Raw genomic sequence first — 21,044 nt, forward strand, 5'->3', positions numbered from 1 at the left:
AAGAGCAGCAGCCTGCATGCAGTACAAAGCTGAATGATATATTTTCTGTTACTGGGAAACTATGATCTCCATGCAATTAATCAGAAGTACGGGTTCAGTTTGAAGATACATTTGTAATGCTGCAAAGTTCCTGATATCTAATGTAATAGCCTTTCCTTCCAACAGCAGGGGGTAGAAGCCCACACTCATCCCAGCCAGCTGGTGAGTCCTGGGTACATAATGCTCGTGCCCAAGAAGAGTCAGCGACTGAGACTAGACAAATCAGCAGTGATCGCTCCTGACTTCATTAGGTAGAGGAGCTGGTTTCTCTAGGACCTTCCCATCATCAGGGGGAAAAACAATGGCCCATAATCTATGGTACACAAGATAACATGTTCCGTTCATTAGTGTTGCAGAAACTTCATATACTCACCTCCCAGTTCTTTGTACAGTTTTGGTGGCATGCAAAGATATCCATGAAAACTAAGGATTTTATGACCTCTAATATATATAATTGTCCATTATTGTTCTGTCTGCAAAGTATTTTCCTTCAGCATCCATCTCATATTTTTTTTCAGTGCCCTCCAAACTCACTACTGGTGTAGCATCCTCCAGTTACCCTTCAGCAATGAGTATTCTCCAGTTTTCATTGGGGTGCAATCCTCTTATTTCACCCCTGACAGAACTCAAAGTTACCACACCGTTAGTGACACTTCCAGGGTCCCTTATAATCATAGGAGGGCTTATGTTGGAGGGGGCCTCTTCTCATAAGTCAAAACTGTTTCCATGCTGGGAAGTTCCCCAGTTTCCCACTGGGCTCTCTCCTGCTTGTTGATCTTTGTCCTGCACAGGGGACCCCAAAACCAGAGAGTATACTCCAGCATGGTCCCTCTGCTTCCCTAGCATTACTGTGAAGTCTTATAAGTACAGTGTCTGGAATGGCAGCTGCAGCCCTCCTCACCCACATGCAGGCTGTCAAAATGAGTAAAATTTGCATTCAGGGATGGGGTGTACACATAAGAAACACTTTTTTTTTTTTTTGTCTGATCCTGCTATTTCACTGTGGTAAGATGCCACTCACACAAAAAAAGGTAATTGTAAAACTTGTTTCCTTATTACTGTAATTTTTTTAATAGCATGTTTAAACGTCTCTTACCCTTGAAATTGACCCTTTTGATCCATAATAAAAGCAGCCCACTATGAAAAGTACAACAATTACCAATGAAATGGGTGTTATCCTAAGCTGTCTGACTGTGACTGACAGAGCCAGCTGTGGAAGGGTTCATTTTTTCTACAGAACGAGACAAAAAATTATTGTCATCATTCACCTGCAAACCAACCACTATAATTTCTATTTCATGAGGATGCACTTATCTGGAGATATTAAGTCCCCTCTAAAAGATGTTTGAACTCACTGAGGGACCGTTAGATTTGTCAACATCGCAGCCCAGAGAGTTTGATGAATTTCCTTCCTTTTGTTTCAGCTAGCGTGGCCTCATTGCCCTCAACTTTATTTAAATGTCAAATTCAGATTAGATCCACAGCAGGGCTAAATTCTGACCACTTCAGTGTCAGAATGCATCTTGGCTGATACAACTCACATTCATCAGCATAATTTATCATTTTAAGTAGCCAGAGAAGTAGCTAATTATGTTTGAGAAAACAAAAAGGATCTGGTAATGGGAATCAACTGCAGACAGGAAATGCATGTCATCAATTCAGCTCAGAAAAGAGAAGCTGCAGAGAGCTGAGTATTTCTTCACCTGTGTTAGAGGATAAGAGTAAGTCTTCACTGGCTAACCAAACCTCTGCCATGAGACTTTCCCAGCAGACATCCCACAAAGCAACTATTTGTATAAATGAATGAAGTATGGCATATCTGATAGAAATGGATAAGTCCTTTGCAGCAAATGGTAGCTTAGTTCTGCCAGCATGTGAGAAATACCTTTTGTCCTGGCAGGTATCCTTTATATGAACAAAGTACCTACCAAAGTACATATGCCAATGCACATGATTTCTTCTGCTCACTTCAAAATCCAGCTCTTTGTATCTAGTCTAGGTTCCAGCTACTAGCAATCGGCAGCAGTCAACTACCTGGCCAACCTCCATGTAAATAAATTACAAGGCACAGCCCCCCAAAACTGAGTTTTGATATTCATGAGATTCACAATGTAGCACTTGGATGTCCTGCTAGTTTATTTCCCAGGAGTCTTCTGTCTTTTAAGATTCAGGACTTATACACTGGAGTTTATCGTGGAAACAAAAAGTCTCTCTTTTGACAATTGGGATAGGGGTGAATGAGTTCACAGAAAACTAGAGGTTTCCTCCTTTAAGTTTGTGGGGAATAAATATGCCATAGACCTCAGATATCATACAAACAGGAACAAACCGCTCTGTAATAATTCCCATGGACATTCAAAGTACTTTGTATAACAAGATTACTGGGGAAGACCTACTTTTTCAGCTGTCTTCTCACAGATCCTCTGGAACACAACCCCAGGAGCTGACAGACTGGAAGTCTGCCACCAGAAATGATATTCAGCATCATCCTATTATTCTTTTTTCCTGAGGATATTTGACTCTGGGGACACGTAGCTTAGATTCTTCAAAACCAAAATTTCATTCCATGTAGCTGTCTTTTATCATGCTTGACTGTATCCATAAGGGAAGTTATCACCTTGCACATGATGTGTCTTCAAAGCAGACAATAAAAGTGTTCCTGCAGTGCAGCTGAGATGCTCTGATAACCCTGCAATTGAGTTTCTCTCAGCCCCAAATACAGCCATCACTGCTATTCAAAAAAAGAAAAGAAAGAAAAATTGAACTGCCAGACACTGCTGGCTTCTCACTGTCTGTTCTCATTGCAGGGAGCAATACTCTGATACTCACTGCCAAGGCAAATGTTTGCTATGGGATTTTTCCTTATTCGTTGTAAGATCTTGCTGACCATGTTCACTTCTAGCCTAGGAACTTTTCATCTGTGTGTCACTGTGCACAACACATACCTCTGGGACCAAACATGGATGGGGAAAGCTGCTCAGCCTGGATTATGGACTCTACCTTAATTTACAGGGGCAAAAGAAAAGGAGAAATCTAGAAGCATGAGGAACCAGGACAGGTGAGAGCTACCAACCGCATGACACAAGTTAGTGATGGTGCCATACCATACAGCTTTGCACTACAGCATCACTCCTCACAGCAGCTCAGCTGACTCTGCCTGTGGTTTGTCCAATGTTCCAGCAGGAGCAGGTTCTTCTTATTCAATTGAACAGCATCCTGCACTTGTGTTTCAAAATAATACATCAGCTGTTGTCTGAATGGAAATAGTACCCTATTTCTATTACAGCATCTTGAAACAAACATAAGCATCAAAGCTGGGACATCTGGTCCCTGGGAAGGGCGGGATCATTGCAGTGGGATACTGTGGGTGCTTCAGTCATTGGAAGTGCATGTTGCTTGCATTTGGGATGAGGTAAAGCAGGAGTGAAAGATTCTGCAGCTTCATCTGATGCTTCTTTGATGGATGAAATAACCTAACCTCTCTATGCCGTACTTAATCCAAGTGAATAATGCAAATGCATTTTATTCCCTTATAAAATTGTCACATGGCTTAACATGCTTTGAGATCGTTATTTGAAAGGCATCATGTGTAGTAATAATGTCAGTTACTGAAGTGAATATATCACCAGATGAGAGATTAGCAGAAGTGTTAATGACCAGTTTAATGTATGGCTTTACTGGCTGTACAACTAGCTGCCACAAATATGAATTAAATACAGGCTACAGAAACTGGAATAATGCTCTTATGGATAATAACAAATGCAATGTCCATTTGAAGAGGGCACAGGCTGCCTCCAAACATAGAATCATGGAATGGCTGAGGTTACAAGGGACCAGAAAAATCACAGAGTTCCAGCTCTGCAGACTTCAGAGAAAGAAATGGAGTCAAAGTATAATTCCAGTTATAACCTCAAAAACTTAGTTATTAGTGTTAGTTGCTTTCATGAAGGCTGTCTTCCTCATGCAGTCACGCTGGTCTTCTTTCTTCTGACCAAAAATCAGCAGCATTGCTTCAAAATAAACAGCTGAGCATAAATCATTACAGACTTTTCTTAAATGAATTGTCATTTTCTGCCAGCAAGGCAATTAATTTCAAAGTCACTCAGCCAGTGACAAATTCAAACTGTGGAAACAGAAAAAAAGAAAACAAACAAAAACCCATAAAAACAAAGAAACAAACACAAAACAAATGCAAACAAAAAGAAAACATACAATGTGGAGGTGAAGAGACCTTGGGAGGTAATGAAAGGGGAGCTCAGCATGGTTTTGAAGTTGAAATACTATTTGAAATACTGCAGAAATTTTCCATCATTAAGCCTGTTTCTAAATCACTGGCACTACATTTCTAGCACTGTAATCTTCACGTTTTGATTTTGTTATCATTTGGCTAATATTTTTTCCCCAGTGAACCCCCCAGACAGGCAATGCTTGGTTACTTGGACTTGCAGGTGGATCTGTGGGCAGTAGGAAGGTTAGAAATGCAGGGATGGAAGAGGATTCCAGCATCCTACTCTGCTGCTCTCTCAGAATAAATATCCCAGACTGTTCTTGGAATAAGATAGTGGCTTTTCATTATCAAACTCTAACACCTAAGTGAATTTTTGAAAATCTGTCACAACCCTTCACATATTTTATTGCTCAGATCAGGATTCCTGCTGTGGTAATTCCCCAAATATTCCATTTTGTTAATCTTGGCAAAATTGTGTTGTGTACTGCAGAAGATCAAGACTCAACACATTGTCCTGTGCATAGAGAAGGCAACAGGCAGAGTGCAGTTGAAGTGTAACTACTTCTACAATCTCCTGGCAATGCACTTACTGACAGTTTAATGGCAGTTAAGGCTGGAATGCTCTCATATATTCCCTCTATCATTACCTGAAAGGTATCAGTACCTACAGCCAAGGAAGCATGTACAAGAGAGAAGTAAGCTTGGTGTTTAAAGTCTAGCTGATCTCCTCTATAAATTTCATGAAATTGTTACCAACTACTTCCAATTTCCAACTCGCGTTACATTAACATATCTTCTGTTATTGAGACTCAGGCTATTGTAGCATGATGATCTCTTGCTTTAATTTAGCAGCCTCCCAGAGTTATTATAACATCTGCACATCAGGGACAAGGGGAAAAAATGAAAAAAGAGCTTTTCAGTCTAAGTAGCCTAAATACAAATACAAATATAAATATAAAAAGCATTATTAAAAAAAAATCATAGAATCATTCATGTTGGAAAAGACCACTAAGATCCTCCAGTCCAACCATCAAACCCCCCCATCAACCCCACTAACACTTCCTGAGACGACGGTGGTGGAGTCATGGGGACTCCCTTTGCAGCCTGTGCCAATGCCTCACCACTCCTTCTGAGAAGAAATTTTTCCTAATATCCAACCTGAACTTTCCCTGGTGCAACTTAAAGCCATTCCCTCTCACCCTGTTACTGTTACTTGGGGAGAAGAGGCTGTCACCCACCTCACTACAAACTCCTCTCAGAACATTGTAGAGAGCAATGAAGTCTCCTCCATGCATCCCCTTCTCCAGACTGAACAATCCCAATAAAATGCTGCAATCTTTTTCAAGGTCACTGTTTCTGAGTCTACTTGCTGTGTACAAATGTATTTTCACTCACTTTCAAGTCATTCTTTTATGAAACACTGAAGGGTTTTAGGTGGCTATTTTGTCTTAAATCTGTAATGAAGGCTTCATCCAAGCAGACTCTTGCAGTGGAGTCCACGTGCTTTGAGATTAAAGGCCACCTGAATATACATTTTTTTGAGCCGTATGATCTCTAACACAATCACAACAGTAGTGGCTGCTCAAGGCTTAACTGAGCTTAACAAAGTGCAAGTAATGCTGAATTGGATTCCTGCCCAAAACCACGTTATCTTAAAGATATAAATATTAAAGTTTATTCACCAAAAGGGAAGATATTCTGTGTGAGGCAGCCTGTATAGCTTATATGCATGCTACAGAAGTAGTGCGCTTAAAATTAAACCCTAAAGCTGACACAACAGCTTACCAGTTATTGTAAATTTAGGCAACTTCAACTTTTGAAAATGCTTAAAACAGGTGCGTTTGGACTCTGTGCAAATCTGCTGTAACTCACTGTCTGAGTTTAGCTTATATTTAATGAAAAAGAAGGAAGTCTGCAGGCAGCTATACTTGAGGGGGTATCTCCTGCTATTCACAATAGCTATAATTTAGCCTAAGAAAGGATTATAAAAGTTTAATAAAATGAATCAATATTTATGTAATTCATTATGTCATACAGAAATAGGCTCTTGGAAAACATCTAGAGACACATGTCTAGAGACATGACCATGAAATAATTTTACTTTTTAGGATTCAAGAAGAGTAAGATTTGTAAATCTTCTTAGTCAGAGTACAGAAAATGCTTACAAGTTATATTAAAACATGCATAAAAATCATAAATTTAAATAGTCCTAATTGAATATATTTATTTCTTAAAATTGAATATATTTATTTCTTAAATCTTTCTTTATCTGTTTTCTGTTGCAGAGGTGCTACCTTGTATAATTTCGGGTAATTCACTTTCCTGATCCATCCAGGGCAATCTCTCAGCAAGTGCTGTTGTGTATCCTGAGTTGGCATCATACCCCATCTCACCACCCACCATCAATAGTATGCTGCTATATCACTGTTGTTCACTAAGATATGTTGTGGACATTCTGACAACCCACCTGCAAATCTATCCCCAAAGCTATCATTTAGAGGCATGGTGCATCCAGAACGATGCCCTGTCCTGCTTTGGTCTGTCTGAGCAGGAAGGACATCTACAGCCTCTTCATGTCAACCATAAAGTGTGATATCTCTAATGCTTTTCTTAATCCCTACTTCAGTTACATCAGTTGAGGAGATTTGCTATTTTACTTCCTGACACTACAGATAATCAACTGGCCGGTAAACTTTCCTTGTTACATAGGCTATAGAAAGAGATGGGATCTTCCATGGATCCAAGCACTGGGATTAATCTTTTTCTTTAAGCCACTATATCCATTAACCATAAGACTCTTTAACTTTGCACATTTTAAAAGTTCCATAACACTAGGCAGTTTCATATCTTATAAATGTTCCAGATCTGATATATAGTTTTTACATTTTCTTTTTTTTTCATTAAATCCCAAGTAGTATGAAAATACAATTCCACAAAATTGCTTGAAATAACAGAACAAGTGTTCTGAAGCACCTTGTGATTTAGCTCTTCAGCGTGTCCACTGTCTAGTAGTCATGGCTTCAAATTAATGTTCCCAACTAGTAACCCTGAGCTAATGAAAAACAATTTCCATAAAGACAGAAGTTTACTGCAAGTTATCCTGTACTAGAAGCACCATTTTTTTTAAGCTAGTCTCTTTATTGACAGTTGTCAGAATTTAAATACAACCAGGGGTGGCACGATACATTGCAGCATCTGGAGGTCTCCAGAGTTCTGTCGAAGACTTCCTGGTGAACCGTTTAATGGAGAATGATAGGTTTTGCTGAGGTAGTTTTTGAAATGTCAAAAATAAATTCAAGTTATTCCCCCTTTAAACCACTTTTTCTTACTCTTCCAGGTGCTTACTCTGCAAATTATGCTTATGGAAAAATACTTACAGTCAGACTTCACTTCAGCTTCTACCTATTTTGCTAGGGCCTTGGAGCTGTAGAGCTGATCACATATTGAGGGGTTTGTCTAAAAGAGGTAACGAAATTGAACAATACTGAAATGATTTTTTTTTTGAAAAAGGACTGTCTATTCCCAAAGACTTGTGCAGGACTCAATATTTAGATTTAATCCTACCATATAAGTACCAAAAGTCAAATAAACGATACCAAAAGTCAAATAAACGATACAAGGCAAAGAAAAGATGTTGGCAAAGCAAACCTTTGTAAGGATGGAGATTAAAAGAGCGAAAGTCTCACATGTGAAGAGTCTATCATCAGATCATCAATGGCTTCAGTAGCAGAAGCTCAGGCATGAAATGGCTCCAAGCTGAAGGAAAAGAGCATTGAACAACTCATCGATCCCACCAGAAGGCAGCTTGGCATATTCATCTCAGGAAACCTGACACGTGTTACGTAATTTGAGCTTGCTGAGTCAAAATCATAACTTTTCATTTGTCTTAAAATTTCCTCCTTTCATCAAACAGCAGTCTGAGGAACTAACTGATATGGTGGTTTGGTCAGTAATCCACCAAAAAAATAACAGAACTCAACATCCTACTGATTTCTGAGAGTGTCCTGCCCTTGGTGTTTCAGCTTCTCCTGTTCCCTCTAAGTCAAGGGCAAGATTTTGAACAGGAAACAGAGTGAAGCTTGGTGCCTTTCTAAGATGTGTTAATCCTGGCAATCATCAGTAGTTAAAATTTATTTCTACCTTCTTCAGTCCAGTGCTCGTTTTCTGTTAAACGTTAGCTAATTAATTACTACCTTTGTACACCAGAATTAGACAAATTAAGTTCATTTTAAATAAAGCCAAGACCAGAGACAAAAGTTCATGTTTGTTTGGGCAGACCTTAAAGGAAGCAATTTAGGAAATTATTTTCCAGGTGTTCAATTCTAGCAATTGGCAAGAACACACACACACACAAAAAAACCCCTCCAGATCCATCAAGGCCATAAATGGTCAGAGATTAGCAATACTTACAGCAATGCCAAAGTCAGATTCTCCAGGGAGTTCAGAACCCCAAATTCCCAGCCATTCTGAAAATGTGTATATTTCTTTGGAGCTGGAATACCTTCTGAGCACTTCAGTCACCAGCCTTTAAATGCAGATGACCTCTGAGTTATCTACCACTACTAGGGGCTTTACAGTCATGTATTACCTGAGGAAAAAAAAAAAAAGAAGAAGAAAAAAAGAAACAACAATTATTTGAAGAAGGAAAAATAAGAGAATGATTTTTAATTTCTGCTTTCATGTAGTCATTAAAAAAAAATAACAAAAAAGGCAGAAGTCAGGCAGTCTACAAGGAGATAAATGCCAATACCCAACATCCATGTTGGTATTTATTCAGACATCAGATGGTTGTGTACACTCCAGTGCTATAAATGAAAGTTATAAAATCTTGATTACTTTCATGCCAACCTGCTAAATCCCCTTAGTAGGAAAAATATTTGACTACTTTTTTTCCTAAGTTTAAACTGCTAATTCTTTTCATGTTTAATTTTCAGATTACATTATAAAAGCCCATCAAGATCAAATGCAAAGATCCCTGCAGATTTTGAAGAATTGAGTCAGGTAGGTGTTTGCTTATAAGAAATTCCTCAATTACCACCGGGGAACAATTAGTGTTCAAAAATAATGAGGATCAAAATTCTGCTACTTAAATGCAAGACAAAGCCCTGAATCTAGGAAGTAATCTGTTGCTCAAAACAAGTCATCAAACAAAGGTGGCAGCTTCTCTGAAGTCTGGGAGGCCCCATATGACAGCCCCATTTCTTTCCATGTGCTAATCTTCACCAGTCACACCAGTAGAATTTGCTCCAGAGACTCTGGCAGAATATCTTGTAGGGACTGTATCAGCAAGCAGAATGGAGAAACACACTGCACTGCTATGGCTGCTATCTCTGTCCCCTGAAGGGGCAACCTGACTGAGCTGAAATGCCACCCAAATACACAGTCACCAAATGCAACCATTAGTGGCACTAAAATTATCCAGATAGTAGGTAATAGTAGAATCATAGAATCACCAAGGTTGGAAAAGACTTAAAAGATCATCCAGTCCAACCATCCACCTATCATCAATAGTTCTCTCTAAACCATGTTCCTCAACACAACGCCTAAATGTTCCTTGAACACCTCCAGGGTTGGTAACTCCACCACCTCCCTGGGCAGCCCATTCCAACACCTGACCACTCTTTCAGAGAAGTATTTCCTAACGTCCAGCCTCAATCTTCCTTGTCACAACTTGATGCCATTCCTTCTAGTCCTATCACTAGTTACAAGAAAGAAAAGGCCAACCCCCAGCACACTGCAACCTCCTTTCAGGTAGTTATAGAGAGTGATAAGGTCTCTCTTGAGCCTCCTCTTCCCCAGTCTGAACAATCCCAGCTCCCTCAGCTCCAGACTCCTCACAGTTCAGTTGCCCTTCTGTGGACACGCTCCAGGGCCTCAAAATGACTGAACAAAACTGAACAGAGTACTTGAGTTGTGGCCTCACCAAAGTGAAGTATATCCCTGCTTCTGATTATAAATATTATTTCTGATACAGGCCAGGATGCCATTGGCCTCCTTGGCCACATGGGCACACTGCTGGCTCACATGCAGCTGACCACTGACCAAAACCCCCAGGTCTGTTTCTTCTACACAGTCTTCCAGCCACTCTGCCCCAAGCCTAGGGTTGCCTAGAGTTGTGGGCAAAGTGCAGGACCCAGCACTTGGTCTTGTTGAGCCTCATCCCATTGGCTTCAGCCTGGCAATCCAGCTTGTCCAGATCCCTCTATAGGGCCTTTCTACCCCCAGGCAGATCAGCACTACCTCCCAACTTGATGCCACCTGCAAACTTACTGAGGGTGCACTCAATGCCCTCATCAAGGTCATCAATAAAGATACTGAAGAGGAGAAATTCCAGAATACATCTTTGCAAATCCTTTTTTGTGGCTATCCAGCCACGCTGTCCAGCCAGCATTCAGAGTTAAACATGCTAATTGAAATGACACTGTGAAATTCCCATTTGCACTTAATGCCTGTTGATGCTTTCAGTGGGGCTCACTATGCTTCCCCACTGTGACTGACTGACTGACTGCAACGAGGTGGATGCCTGAAACGGCACAGTGTATTCCACCCAATTGCAAGCACGCTGAGTTATTACCATGACCTGAAGACATTTAGATGTGTCGTAGAATATTGCTGTGAATCCTCCAGCCCACTCAATGGCCAAAAACAGATGAGCTTTCAATATTTAGCATGCATCCCATCACACCATCCCACTACACACAATCTTTGCTATCAGGTCAGTCTCTCACTGATGCTCATAAGCAGTCAGTGGGACAGTTCAATGAAAACAACGCGGTTTGGTGTGGTTAGAGGTCCTAGTCACCAACTGAGTCTTTTACAGTCTATTCTTAGTCTCCCTGGCTTGATTAGGTGTATACCTGGGCATTACCCTATGCTATTAATTAGATAACAAATTTACTATTTGTTGTGCCTCAGAGGTAACAAATACTATGACTTCAGGACTTTTATCCCTTATACTTCTTCTTCCCCTCATTTCAGAAAAATAGTTTCATTTTCTGAAATTTCCATTCAACTCCTAAACTTTGACTGGAACCATGCACAGTGTACCAGGCTAGTAAAGACAGTGCAATCAAGGCTGATACTTTCTTCACTCTAGAAAAAATAGAAGAGAATTATTTTGTTTTTATAACTTCTATACCAACAAAATACATTCTCTTGTGAGTCAGGGTCATTCCACCTGCCCTCTTTATTTGCATTCCCTCTTATGATTTTGAATTTAAAAACACATTTTAAAAAGCATTTAAAACACAAACCTGTTACCTTATGCATTCTGATAGCCATCTCAAATGCAGTGCAAATAAAGTAATTAATTAGAACAAAGTGACTATTATTTTGTTAAAACTAAGACATGCAAATGGTACCAAACATACCTTGTTTGCCTGCATCTATTTGCTCTTTAGGTGTCTACTGAAATTTAAATAAGAGGACTTCACAATAAAATTTAAAAAAAATTAATTAAAAATAATTAAAAAAATAAAATTTTAAAATTTTATCAGTACTTTAATTCTATCCAACTGTACTGGTTTGGTTTTTTTGTTTGTTTGTTTGTTTGTTAGTTTTGTGCTCTTTGCTTGTTATACTGAAAGAACAGGCTTGAATCAAAAGAATTTGATTCAGTTTCAGAATTAAGTGATCAAAAATTGAGAAGGAATTAATAAAACAAATCCTGTCGATGCAAGTGTAGATCTTATGTATCTTATAATAAGCTTTTAGTCAGTTTGAGGGAGCTCTGCACTGGGGATAGAAATAAGTGGTGCAGTGGGAGGCTATTACACAGGAAAGCTGTGCAGGAACCCAAGGACTGCAAGATAAAACATTTCTTGCCCGGTCCAGGTCAGTCTCTGACTTAGACACTCATAGCAGCACATCTGTCTTCTCCCCTCCCCTCTCCTGCTGCATCTCCATGCACTGTGCTTGTACAGCTTCCATCCACCTTTCTTCCTTAACCTCATTTTCATCCCAGTCCATGTATCGCTGCTTTCTTTGTCTTTGTTTTCCTTCCTTCTGTTCCTACATGATTCCAGCTGAGACTGCAGGATAAGCTCCTTCCTCACTCTTAAGGTCTACTCTGGTTGATGGATTTGCCTACTGCAGCCTTGAGGGATGTAGAAAAGAGAGAGATATAGGCAGAGAATTACCTGTTGACCACTTGAGACTGGAAGTTAGCTGCTGGGCATGGGTCAGATAAAATTTCTTATAACATCCTGAGACAATAAACAAAGCACTAACTGTGTGCACTGTAATCCTTCCATTCTGATGTGCTCTGAAATGCATTCACACAGGGAGACCACACTTTCAGGACAGGCTATAGCATACAGTAGCTCTTTATAACCTCTTAGCCTATAGCTACACGTGGTCTCTTCCAGCAACTTCTGTCTGCTCGGGAACTTCCCTCACCTATCATGTACTTACCTCCACAATGTTAAGCTTACAGAATATTAGCTCAGAAGTGAGGGTGGTGAAATAAATGCTATTATTGCCCTTCAGCCAGGAATAGTCCTAATAAGAAAATAACTGCATTTGTTTGCAGTTAGACCTCCTTGGGGCTAGAGCATAGTTTCATAGCTCTTTCCTTGCACTGGTGTACAAGAGAAAGACATTCTACAGGGAATATATCAGTAGCATGAGACACTTTTTGATTTTCTGACCATTCAGCTTATGGACAACCCCATCTCTTTTTATAAATCTTTAGGAAAATACACTTGAGTAAGTTAGGAAACAAACTATTCAGGTTAAACTGATGATACAACACAAAAACCTCAGCCACTCCTGGAAGAGGCTGAGCTAACAATGCAACCGTTGCTATTCCTTGAGTTGTTGCACCAAGACACTACAGTTGACAACTATTCCAACCCAAGCGATTCATCCAACCCAAGTGACAGCATCTGCAGTTATATATTTTTCCTTCTGATACAGAAAGTATGTTTGAGTTACCTCAATAAATATCCATGAAACCACAAAAACATGAGGATTTTGATATTCAAATACCAGGACACAGGATTCCTACATATGTTTGAAAATTCATCCCAAAGATTATACTCTTAAAAACATTTACTTGGAAATCCAGACTCAGAACAAGTCTAAATCCCTCCTTTCCTTTGCCTCTACAATTCCCCTACCAAAAATCTATAAACACAACAAAGGCTAAAAGAAAAAGGCAATTTGTGATTGCTTCTTTCTGCATAGCCAAGTCCATTCAGGTGTGGCACCTGTTATCCTGCTTAAACTCAGTAAACCTGTGAAGATGGATCTAGGATTGTTCTGCATGAAACTGTGCAGCTTATTTGAACCCAAATCCAGTATTTCCCAAGAAGTATGTTCATTTTATTTCACAGGATGTATTTCACCATGAGATCTCACAGCACCTATACTGGATGTGATGAACTGCACTCTGAAAGAATCCAAACCTCTTTCTCACTCCATTAACTGTAAGGAAAGCAATGAATGACTGGGTATCTCAGTTGAGGTGTCTCAGTTCAGCATAATCAAGGTTCTGTTCACTGGGGATAATAATATAAAAAGCATTACATATTCTCAATTCCTTTGTGAGCTATGCTTATCTTCATCCTCTTGTCTTTTTTCCTCTGTCAGCAGGTATTTTTCTTTGGGTCGGTGCTTCAGATGGAGTGAGTCATTACTCAACGCCCTGGAATATCTTCAATAAATAGAAATAGGATTGTTGAAAACTAATTTAATTAAAAATGACAGGAACAGTGGCTTTACCTGTCTTACTAATCTGATTTATTAGTGGTCCCCTGACAAGTAATTTGGATGAGATTCCAACCACATGAGCCCCTTCATGTGCCTCATCTCTTATAGACAATTAAGACAAAACAGTCTGTTCTCAGAGAGTTTGCAATATTTTGAAAACCTATTGAATTTACTTTCTTTTACACAGTTGATCCTTAACCCAACAGTTAACAGATGGAGAACACAGTTAATGTGGGAGGTCTGAAGAACAAAGAGAAAGGCAAGTTTGAGTCAAATCGTCTCTGTAAAAACTTGTTTCTTTGGAATCGTGTCTAATGCCAAATATATTTTAGATAAAAATTCATAACAGACCCATAAATTTATATTAGAAGGATAGGCAGAAGGTTTCTTAAAATATCCATAATACTATGATAGATTTGTACAAAGGAAATGGACTGCAGAAAAAGGCCAGGTTACTACCATGTAAACTGTGTTGTAATTGCCGTGGACTTTGTTCAAGGCTTTTAAGCCCTCTGGAGGACTATCAGGCTGGTTCATTCTGTCTGAGTTTTTCTTGACCTCCATAAGCTGAACAAGCTGGAGCTGGCCAAAAGTAGCTTTAAGAGAAACAAAAAGAACAAATAAGAATTATTTCCAACATATGTACAATGCAGCACTTACAGCAAATTTGGCTGGAAGGTGGTGCTGCAGACCAATGAAGGATGATCAAGACATGAAGGTGCATTAGCAAACCCATAAATATGGTTCCAAGTGGGTTGTGGAACGATGGAGAGGAAATCACCACCATGAACACCTTATTCTTCCCAGCAAAGGACTCCAAATGCTGACAGTTGGCCATAGACCCTCTTCATCACCACCACCAAAATGGCCACACTGGAAAAGAACTGATGTCAAACACAGTGCTGTTCTAGTGAATTGGTTCTGAGAGGGTAGATAAACTTTGCAAATGCATTGGAGAGAAGGAAAGATTGCTGCGTCTTTGTTAATGCTGGAACCCTATTCTGTTCCAGTATTTGAGCATTATTAGCATTTCAAAACTACCTCATTCCAATAGAACATAAAATATAGTAATAACTATCTGTGAAATTCCTATAGCTGTGTCTTGGCAGCAGCACAGCCTTATCTTTTTGTTGTTGTTTTTGGTACTCTATTTATTCTTATTATACATACGCATTTATTCCAAAGTTCTTCTGATTATTTTAACTGTATAACTAACCATATTTAAGGAAACAAAGGTTCCTTGAATTTTAATGCTGCTTATGTCTGAAGCCATTAAAATAAAAGTTATATTTTTAATGCAGGCTCTCTTAAATTTACCATTAATTAATGCTTTAGTACTTTTTCTTTATTCACAACATATTTTTACAATGGATTATTCAAGCTAATTCTCACCCAGTTTATACATATTTATCCATACCTTTCTTGGTATATATGAACAGAAAGGAAGGCTCCAAAGAATGTAGAAAATCTACCCAGACAGACAAAATTAAAATAACTTCTTATTTGCAATAGGTTATTCATTTAACGAGAAGAATTAAGGGACATGAGTTATTAACACCCACCTACGCAGGGTATTTTCTTAAAAGATCCACCTCAAAATTAAGAATTTAAGTTATGCAGGCTAAAACTAAACAATTCTTTGGACAAAGATGATTGTGTTTATTCAACAATTATACAGAGGTTCTAACTCATTAGAGTCATCTTATATCTACATTCACCACAGGACAATCAAGTACTATATGCTTTTCTTCTCCAGCACAGACTCATCTCAAGGTGAAGGTATATTGTAGAGTTAAAAAGGCTGCAGCCTTGCCAAGGGTTATCCTGACATCACGCATGGTGGTGTAGAAGCTTTGTGGCTCCAACATGTCCCATTTCAGGCTGGGGCTATGGCCACTTGGACCCCTCTGCAGACAAATTCCACACACAGGCCAAGATATTTTCATCCAAGTTTCCAGCAGCTCAGTGCTTATAATCATTTCCTCCTTCAGTAACATTTTCAAGTTTCAGCTGCAAAATGCAGGGGTTAGATGTGCAGAGCAAAGTTTGATTTTCAGGAATAAAGCAAACATTATTTTTGAAGTGGCAGGCATTTAGAAAGATTTTTTGCTTATGACTATCCATGCTGGTCATCAGATTTCTTCTCACCAGCAGTTGGCTGTTCCTATTTCTCAGGGAAGCTGGATGTCAAGGTTAGCGCAGTTTTTCCTGATTTCAGCTGGGACAGAGTTTTTTTTTCCTTCATAGTGGCTTGTATGAAGCTACCTTTTGACCTTGAGGGGGAAAAAAATGTTGATTGTACATTGTGTTATACAGTGATATTTTAGCTGTTGCTGAGCAGTGCTTACACTAAGTCAAAGACGTCCCAGATTCTCACACTGCCCTGCCAGCAAGGGGGCAGGGAGGGGACAGAACCAAAAGGATATTCCATAACTCATTTTTTCACTCTGAGCTCTGCATCCCCGTATGAGTGATTTAAAAATGAGCATCCCTCTACACCCAATGAACTGCCTTGGCCCACCAAGGTGACTCACCCAACCCCACTGCTGCGTCTCCTGCCCTTGGTGCTCAGGGTCTCCCATGGGTGAGACATTCTGACAATGGCAGGTTTTCATGGGCATCTGTCTGTAAGTGGAGATGTAGCAACTGGGCAGGCAAAGAGCTTAATGCATCCAGTGGTTGGGATCGGTTGGCTGGGGAACCCAACAGATTCTAGGACCAGCAGGGCTTTAGAGCACATCCAAATCACCTGATTTAGGTAGGGCACAAAGCTTTCACTGCCAAAAGAGAACATGGCTTATCACAGCCTTGCTTTACAGTGAAGTTCCCAGCTGTAATCTGGTGTTGGTACTTTTTTTTTTTTTTGGTCATTATTTTAAGAATGAGTTTATTATTACATAGAAGCTTTTTCTGACAGTGTGGTAAAGGCTATAATAGAAAAGTCTGTATGAAGTCACTTTCTCCAAACAAGAAGTAAAAAGCTTCCTTTAAACTGTTATGATAGGAACAGAATAGGTGTTTGTCACTTAATTTCTACTCTCCCACACATACTTCCAGTGACGTCAGAGGAAGTTTAGGCACCTAAAAACTATTTTGGGATATAATGGTTTTCTAATATGTCAAGAAGGACAAAACAGGATTACTGTACTTCTCCAACAGCAATCAGTTTCAAAGTAATCCACTTATTTCTGAAATCACATATAGCTCACTGGGAGTGGAAGTTATTTTGCTTAACTTTTATCTCTTGCCAACAAAGTGACACTATGAAGTAAAAGGCAAAATCCAGCAAATAAGCAGTTAGAATAAACTCTTACTATAACAAATAATTTGTTTTGTGCTCAGTTTTAGCAGTTATTCAACGTAAGACTTTCCAGTCAATAGCCTCCCAAACTCATTTCACCTGCTCCAACTTTTCGTAGTAACACCTTTTGCACCACTCATATTTCAGAACTGATGAATCTGCTCTTTGTGGATGACTCTTGATCAAGGACTGGGAAAAGAGAGGTACTCTAAAGGTAAAAACAGAAGGAATGTAACAAATGGACAGTGAAAAAGAAGTGAAGGCTTCTGGTCTCCTCAGACAGCTGATGTTGACAATTACAGAACTTCAGCTTTGCACAACCTCATTTTCTCACTTCTTGGTGATGGGTCATGGTACATGAACCATAAAGCCATGTGACATCTCAGCAGAATCTGACCTACATTTCCCATATTATATGCAGAGCCTTCTCCCTCTCCTCTATAGGGACTACTTGCATCCTTACCTTCTCTTGCAGTATCTTCACACCAGATCCATCCTCTCCTTTCATCCTGAAGGATGACAATCCTCAGCTTCAGGATGTTATTTCTCCTGTTTGCTTCTACCAGTTAATTCCTATATCCCTTTTCATGTCTAGATTTATATTATACTTTCAAGAGGTATGACAGCTAAATTAATGGGTAAATCACGCCAGTGATCATCCTGAGAAGAGACTTAATTGGTCTATTACTGAAGGCTTTCTCTCAGGATAAGGTAATAAAACTTGAACATTCAATTATTTATAGTCTGTTCAGAGTATCATTAATTAGCATAAATCACTAATTAGCATGTAAATATCTCCATTACCAGATGATTGTTCAGGTCAGTGACTTCTAGCTGGGAGCTTCAGGATAAAGCACCCTGTTACTGTATTTGCCATCCTACATAAATTCTGATTACCTAAGGGGAAATTTACCTCCACTACCTTCAAGCACAAAAGGCCGGAAATTAGTTATCCTGTCTGAACTGTTTGTCCACAAGACAACAGGGTACCTCACTGGGTAAAAGAAAAGCAAAAGAGTCCCTACAGAAAACTGCATGGTCCTGTTTGCATGTCTTGTCTGTTTTAGGATGGCTTAACACGTTCTCTGGAGGTGTCCAAGATTCTTCCAATAATCTAAGCTGTTGCCCATCTTAGATCAGATACCTAACAGCTCAAACTAAGTGAAGTTAGTGACCACTTTAGTATATTTGTATTTCCTGATGAACAACATCACAAACAATGGCAACAGGGCTCCCTGTTTACATCTCTAAACATCACAGTATATGAGCTTAGTGACACTGGGCAGCCCAACGGACTTTGCAGGAGACCACCTATAAAGCTATATTCCTCCCATTGTGCTCACCAGCACATCTCCACACTTTGTGCTAAGGGTGAGGATACTGCAAAGCATTTATGCTTTTGTCTTGAAGTTCAGTGTGCAATAGATGAGTCTTCCTGCCCACCTGACTTCACACATCTCATCCTCTCTAAGTCCCACTATTTTTTATATATCATGAAATTGTAGAATATCTCAAGTTGGAGAGGACCCATAAGGACCATCAAGTTCAACTCCTGGTTGCACACGGGACTGATCCCCCATAGACAAAGCACAAAATCCTAATCATTAACATTAAGATGTATATCCGCAGAATATAAAATGGTAACATTTTTTAGTTGTTTAGTGTAAATGGCAATACAGGAATTTAATTTAGCATAACATCATTCAAGCAACTTATTGCCAAACATTATCTACGATATGACAAGGGGAGCAGTATGTTACTGAAATTGTTATCTACTAATTAAACACAGATTAAATTTGATAGGAAATGTTAAGTGGAAAGGTACCTTTCTAATGTAGCAAGAGTTCTGGATGTAAGCCTCATCTAATATTTATTCTTAGAAAACATGTTTTTTTTACTGCCATATAATGATATGTGTCAACTTGTCCCACCTGAAAAGCTTAAAATATCACTTTAGGTATTGATGTATAGATGTAGATGTAATTTCAGAATTACCTAATTCCTGAAATTATTATTCATCCTCTATTTTTTTAATTTATTTTTACATCAAAAATAAAAATAAGCATGAGAAAAGCAGGAACATTATGATACCACCCCAGAAAATATGGTCCTTGATGTGTGCATCTGCAGAAGTGGTCAATGCAACAGTGACATTGACTGGGTCAGTATATTTACTACAATAACAAAAAGCTTGATCAAAGACTGAGGTAGACCTAGGGCATGCTAAGCACACTGGGCTATACTGCATAACAGTAGAAGAGAGGAAAAGAATGAAAAAACAAGAAGAAACTAAAAGTTTCCAGTCCAGATGAGGATAAGAAGATGAGATCTAGACTGAAGACAAGGATAAGAATTTTTATAAGAGTGGTGAGGCACTGGCACAGGTTTTAGAGAGAGGTGTTGGATTCTCCATCCCTGGAGACACTCGAGGTCAGGCTGGATGGGGATCTAAACACCTGATGGAACTGTAGGTGTCCCTGCACGTTGCAAGGGAGTTGGATGAGATGGCCTCTATGGATCCCTTCCAACCCAAACCATTCTGTGATTCTGTGACAAAAAACTATTTCAAAATTCAGATCTAAGAAAAGCTCTTCCTTTCCATCATTGGGCCAGAAACTGAGAAATATCCAGTTTATTTCTTGGTGCAGAAATTTTCACTAAATTTGAACACATTTGCCAAATGTACTACACTATTAAATGACAGCACAAAGGCAATGCAGCAAAGTCAGTGCTGATGGAAATCTGATGTTATTTTTACCAAAATAGTAACTTAAAGGTGAATATAAGAACAACCTAATTGACATCCTACACTGAATGCCAAGAAATCTCATCACAGCCTGGCACATGAGGGGAAAAAAAGCCAAGGGATGTGGGAAAGGCAGTTTTCTATCCCAGTTTCTCCCATGAATCTGGTTGTGGGAATTAATGCTACTTTATCAAACACTGCAACAACACCCAGTAGTGACAGACAGCTTTGTTACTGAACTATTTGTGAATCAATTAACAGTAACACTCTTTTGCAAGCTTTGTCATCAGGGAAAATTGTGTGCAGTCAGCCCCCAGCTGGATTTTATAATCTGCTAGGTTTGCATTTACTGTTCATGTCATAAAATATTTCTATGACTTTGAGAAAAATAAAAAGAATAAGAAATACTTAAAATACCACCAAAATATTTACCACAAAATCACCTAAGGACAAGGCCATCCATTTCATCCAGGAAGTCATCCATGACCTGGTGCTGTACAGTTGTTCAGCACTCCTTAATCAAGAAAATAAGGTCATTGTTTTACCCTCTAGTGGCTCAAATCCATCATAGCTGTTGCCAAAATGTCATCTTAGTTGTTCTGTCAGAGAGCCATGCTTGCTCCTTGCAGCTTCCCAAATCCATCAGCTGAAGTTCATTCAGTTCTGCACTTGCAAGATCCAACTCTAATTGAGGTGACCTCATAGCAGCCTTTCAGTATCTAAAGAGGAGCTACAGGAAAGAAGGGGACAGACTCTTCAGCAGGGTCTGTGATGATAAAATAAGGGGAAATGGTTTCAAGCTTAAAGAGGGTAGATTTAGGTTGAGTATAAGGAAAAACTCTTTTTCAGTGTGAATGGTGAGGAACAGGTTGCCCAGAGATGTGATTGATGCCCTGTCACTGGAGAATTTCAAGACAAGGCTGGATCAGACCCTGGGCAGTCTGATCTAGCTGTGGTGTCCCTGCTCATCACAGAGGAGCTGGATCAGATAGCCTTCAGAGGTCACCTCCAGCTCTAAG

Source organism: Cyrtonyx montezumae, unplaced genomic scaffold (genome assembly GCF_038088225.1).
Source record: "Cyrtonyx montezumae isolate F1298 unplaced genomic scaffold, pur_monq_1.0 scaffold_12, whole genome shotgun sequence".
In the NCBI taxonomy this organism is placed as follows: Eukaryota; Metazoa; Chordata; class Aves; order Galliformes; family Odontophoridae; genus Cyrtonyx; species Cyrtonyx montezumae.